This window comes from Tenrec ecaudatus, chromosome 3, assembly GCF_050624435.1.
Source record: "Tenrec ecaudatus isolate mTenEca1 chromosome 3, mTenEca1.hap1, whole genome shotgun sequence".
Classification (NCBI taxonomy): domain Eukaryota; kingdom Metazoa; phylum Chordata; class Mammalia; order Afrosoricida; family Tenrecidae; genus Tenrec; species Tenrec ecaudatus.
Window position 1 is genome coordinate 70,097,480 of NC_134532.1, and position 6,000 is coordinate 70,103,479.

The following is a 6,000-nucleotide window of genomic DNA, read 5'->3' on the forward strand; positions in this document are numbered from 1 at the left end:
CATGTAATCCATACTGAAACCTGAAATCCTGGAGCTTTAAGCCCTCACTTTCTGCAAACATGTTGCGGGAGGTTGTTGAAAGTGAGGAGATGGAACTTCCAAAACTAAAATAATGAAATGTTCACACATTGTGACAAATGTAATCCATATCAATGAACAATTCATAGATAAATTGTTGAATGGCAACTTAAATGCATGTGTAAATCTTCACTAAAAAGACAATATCATTTTTAAAAACCTGTTATATATCTTTCATCTATTGATTGCTCTATCATCTATCTATTGATCCCTATACCTATCTATTTATCTATCTTTAGGTCTACTTGTTAGACTTCCAAATATTTTTTTAAAATATGTATAAAATATATGTCAACACTGATAATATATTAAGCTACAACAACTCATAAAATTAAAAAAATAGAATAAGACATTCTCTAAAAATAAAGTACAACAAAATAAGTAGCAAATAATTAAGAAAGGGGGTAAAAAGCAGCCATTAAAAAATGAGAAGGAAATCATCCCCATTAAATATTGGGACAAAAAGGAAGTAAAAATACAATTATAAATCCTTTTAAAAATAATAAAACAAAAAGGATGCACCCAGAATGAAACAAAAGTAATTTCATCCCTCCCTAAGCCCTATATACTCTTGCCTCTCTACCCCTGTCTATCTCAGCTGGGGCAGGTAGGTCCAGAACTCTCCAAGCTCACGCCATTTCTTCCCTATTGACTCTGTTTACCTTTGTCTCACTCAGTGTACAAAAGTGAGTTCTCGGTAGCTTAGATAGGGATGGAAGCCTTAAGAACTTGAGCCATGCAGGTCTGATGAGTGTAATGTGTCAATACCTCAATGACACGTGTCACATGCCAAGAACAAGCTCCCTTGAATGGAGTTTCTGATAGAAGTCCGGAAGACATAAGGAACAACAGGAAACAAAGTCCAAAGGGATTGAATGCTGAAGAGGGAATTCAATCAATGGAAGCCATTGTTTCGCTGAGGGAAAACTGAATATCAGAGAAAGATAAACAACTCTATCAGCATGAGACCAAAACTCAAACTCAATGACATTGAGTCAATTGTGACTCATAGTGACCTATACACAAGAAGTACCTTCTTATTCTTATGGTACTGCATGGGCCAGGCTTGACCACAAACACCATCATGATCTTATCAACCACAGAGTGTGCACTCCCATCTGTCCATTTGAATCACCTTTCCTCACATTAGAAAGTTATATACACACCCTTCTTTGGCATTTTTGGGGGTGGGCCGGCAGGTCATGTTCTTCAAAAATCCCTTCTTTCTCTGCTGTTTCACACCAAATCAAAGTCCTCAAGTGCTTTTAAATCTAAGTAATCCCAGAGGTATACTTTCAAATGTTGTAATAATAAAACTTGAAACTACTATGAAAAAGTGACCTCAATTTCAAATGAGACCCTGCACAGTTTTATTTATTTTACGATGTTGATGGGAAAACACTAGTGGATTCTTCTACCAACACAGGAAAAGGTCACAACTATTGTCAAGACTAAGTCCACCATGCACCAAGGCTGAGAAAAAGACATAGAACATGGAACCAAGTATGTGCCAGCCTAGGGGGGTGGAAATAGAAGCTTACCAGAACACCACCAGGAGAAATGAAAATGATGACACACAGTGAGCCACAAAGCACTGAACGTAAGGAACTCCACATCTGTGAGTTCAGTGTAGAGATCCCAGGACCAGGCGAAAAAGAACAAGATTGCAGAGAAACTGAAACAGAGCCCTCAGGAAAAGTCAAGCAGAGTAGACCCACAAGGACAAACAGTGGGAATCAGAAATGGGATGAAAGCTCTCAAAGCGCTACGTCTTCACTAAGGATTCTGGGAAGATTCTATACTTGAAACAAGAGGGAGTATTATTTCCTTTTGAGGTAGCCAGGGGGGGAAATCCAGAAGCTAAAAAAAAAAAAAATTCCATGATTTCAATATTATTATTGAAAATAGGAAAGGCTGAAAATAAAGAAACTCAACTCAGAAAGTTAGATAAAGGACTCCCTGAAGACTGTTCACCAGAAAAGAGAGATCAAGTAAAAAGTAAGGAATTATAAAATAAAAGTGATTAGAGTTACAAGCACACTGGAAGTTGTGTCTTTGGAGCAAAAAAAAATGCAAATATATTTTGAGAATTTCAAATTGAGAAAAATACACATACAGTATAATACTCTAGGAATGAGAAAGGGAATCATTGGCTATGCATCATTTAATTATAAAGGAAGAGCTCCATTAAAAAAATATAGCAGTGCACAAAATGGCGCCTTACAACCTACTGGTGACCCGCCTGCAGAAAGTCCTGGGTGTGCGCCAGTACCATGTGGCCTCAGTCCTGTGCCAATGGGCCAAGGTGGCCATGAGCCACTTTGAGCCCACCGAGTACATCCGCTATGACCTGCTGGAGAAGAATATTAACATTGTTCACAAACGACTGAACAGACCTCTGACCCTGTCGGAGAAAATCATGTATGGCCATCTGGACGATCCAGTCAACCAGGAGATTGAGAGGGGCACGATGTACCTGCGGCTGCGGCTGGACCGTGTGGCCATGCAGGACGCCACGGCCCGGATGGCCATGCTGCAGTTCATCAGCAGTGGCCATGCCATCCACCATCCACTGTGACCACCTGATCGAGGCCCAGCTCGAGGTGACAAAGACCTGTGCCGAGCCAAGGACATAAACCAGGAAGTGTGTAATTTCCTGGCAACTGCAGGTGCCAAGTACAGCGTGGGCTTCTGGAGGCCTGGCTCAGGAATCATCCACCAGATCATTCTGGAAAACTACACTTACCCTGGGGTTTTTCTGATCAGCACTGACTCCCACACCCCCAATGTAGGGGTTCTTGGGAGTTATCTGCATTGGGGTTGGGGGTACTGATGCAGTGGACATCATGGATGGGATCCCATGGGAACTGAAATGCCCCAAGGTGATTGGTGTGAAGCTGACTGGCTCACTCTCTGGCTGGAGCTCCCCCAAAGATGTGATCCTGAAGGTGGCGGGCATCCTCATCATGAAGATGGAGCACAGGTGCCATAGTCGAGTATTGCCCACAAATTCAAGGAAAACCTGGTGCTCGACCCCAGCTGCCATTATGACCAGCTGGTGGAAATTAACCTCAATGAGCTGAAGCCACACATCAATGGACCCTTCACACCCTAGCTGGCCCACCCTGTGGCCTATGTGGGAAAAGTGGCCGAGAAGGAAGGGTGGCCCCTAGACATCCGAGTGGGTCTTATCGGCAGCTGCACCAGCTCGAGCTATGAGGACATGGGGCGCTCAGCAGCTGTGGCCAAGCAGGCGCTGGCTCACAGGCTCAAGTGCAACTCCCAGTTCACCATCACACCAGGCTCTGAGCAGATCCGGGCCACCATTGAGCGGGATGGCTACACACAGACCCGGAGAGATGTGGGCGGTATCGTCCTGGCCTGCATTGGTCAGTGGGACAGGAAAGACTTCAAGAAGGGAGAGGAAAAACACTATTGTCACCTCCTACAACCGGAACTTCACTGGCTGCAACGATGCCAACCCCAAGACCCATGCCTTTGTCACATTCCCGAAGAATGTCATAACCATGGCCATTGCCGGTACACTCAAGTTCAACCCAGAGACTGACTACCTAACAGGCAAAGACGGGAAGAAGTTCAAGCTGGAGGCCCCAGACACAGAGGAGCTTCCACGCATGGAGTTTGACCCTGGTCAGGACACCTATCAGCACCCCCCCCCAAAGACAGCAGTGGACAGCGGGTGGACGTGAGCCCCACCAGCCAGCGCCTGCAGCTCCTGGAGCCTTTCGACAAGTGGGACGGCAAGGACCTGGAGGGCCTGCAAATCCTCATCAAGGTCAAAGGGAAGTGCACCACTGACCACATCCCGGCTGCAGGCCCCTGGCTCAAGTTCCGAGGGCACCTGGACAACATCTCCAATAACCTGCTCATTGGCGCCATCAACATTGAAAATGGCAAGGCCAACTCGGTGCGCAATGCCGTCACCCAGGAGTTTGGCCCCGCCCCAGACACAGCGCACCACTACAAGAAACATGGCATAAGGTGGGTGGTAGTCGGAGACGAGAACTATGGTGAGGGCTCGAGCCAGGAGCACGCAGCGCTGGAGCCCCGCCACCTCGGGGGCCGGCCATCATCACCAAGAGCTTCACCAGGATCCACGAAACCACCTGAAGAAACAGAGCCTGCTGCCCCTCACCTTCGCTGACCCCGCTGACTACAACAAGATCCACCCCGTAGACAAGCTGACCATCCAGGGCCTGAAGGACTTTGCGCCTGGGAAGCCCCTGATCTGCATCATCAAACACCTCAACGGGACCCAGGAGACCATCCTCCTGAACCACATGATCAACGAGACCCAGATGGAGTGGTTCCAGGCCGGCAGTGCGCTCAACAGGATGAAGGAGCTGCAGCACTGAGACCACTGCCTGACTGCTTGTCATCCATGCAAGTGCTGCCCGCCTTTCATCTGGACGAGCTGAGCCAGCCCGTCCACGCGGCCAGACACTCCGCCCACCCCACCCCACTCAGTTGCGCAGTGACCATGGGGTTCTTCAACCGCCTGCCCTCCCAGTTCCAGTTCCAGCCGTTCTGGAGCGAGTCTGTGCACACTATTTATTCTGATGACCTGCCTGAGGAAAGTGTTCTTGTGCCCGACCATTTCACTGGAGGCTGAAGGGATCTAGAGAACCATTTGTTCTTAAAGAAAATAAGAGTCACACTTTAGTGGCAATATATATATATATATGTATATGGCATGCCCGTTTATGCCTATCAACGCTCTCAGTTGGAGAGGAAAAAAACCCTTAAAATCATAGATGCAACTTCTTAAAAGCAATAAAAATCTGATGATCTGACTTATTCCAGAAAATAAAAATATTCTACATAATATCTGTAAGAGCTCCCAATAAAATGATACAGATAAAAAAGGGGAAAAAGACATTCTATCATTGACTTATTTTATGATACATAATCCTGATCATGTCAGAGGAGCATGCCACTCTTGCTTATTAAAGTTAAAAAAAACATAATAAAAACTTGGTGATAAATTTTATCAATTGCTATAATTTTCATATTACCAGAGATTATGTGGCTATTCCCCAATGATCTATCTGATTCAATGCACTCCACTGCACTTACAAAGAATAAGTGTTGTAACAGAAAAGCCTAAAGACTTTAAATTCCTGATGATACTGCTCTCTAAGAAAATCCCCGAAATTAAATTGTAAACTGTTTGAATTAATAGGGTGTAATCAGAGTCTCTAGATAGAACCTTTAGAATCGCCATGTTACTATTTTTTCTTTCTTACAGGTGCACACAGGGTTAATAAATAATAAGAGCATTTGTATATGATTCCTTTCCGGAAAATACATTAGACACAGTAAAACATGAGGAGACCATGCTTGAAAAATTCCCATAAATAAATATTTCATGAAATTGTGCTTCATGTTGTTGCATGCTTATATTAAAGGATACAAAAGGTAAAAAGCTATTTTGTGTGTGTGTGTACATCATTCATTGGAAATGGCTCAATGATGAAAGTATTGAAACTTGGTAACTTCAGCATAGTGTCTGACCTAGCCAATCACATATTGGAGTTGAAAGAGTTAAACTGCCCTACGGGGTTTCCAAGGCTCGTTGAACACTTCTTTCTTCCATAGAGCTGCTGGTGCGGTTGAATGGCCCACATTTCAGTTAGCAGCTGTAAAAATGCCAGGATGATGATAGCTGAAGGTGAATCAGAACTATCAGCTCATGGCTGACTTCTGTGAAGCAGAAATCAGACAGATAATCCCTCACCTTTTCACCAATACTGACACCATCTGTCCCTCCATGGCAGTCTCCACTTCGCTGCTAGGTTTGGCAATATGTTGCAATGGTCACACAGACTTCATAGACTGTACTCAAAGTTTGGGGGATTATTAGGAAACTAATGGGTTCTCATTCAGGTTTAGGCATCTTCA

The 6,000-nt window shown here is 44.7% G+C and overlaps 1 pseudogene; it reads left to right on the forward strand.

Moving 5' to 3' along the window:
• The first annotated feature begins 2,223 nt into the window (after positions 1-2,223).
• LOC142443431 (aconitate hydratase, mitochondrial pseudogene) lies at positions 2,224-4,464 on the forward strand (annotated as a pseudogene).
• The last annotated feature ends 1,536 nt before the right edge of the window (positions 4,465-6,000 follow it).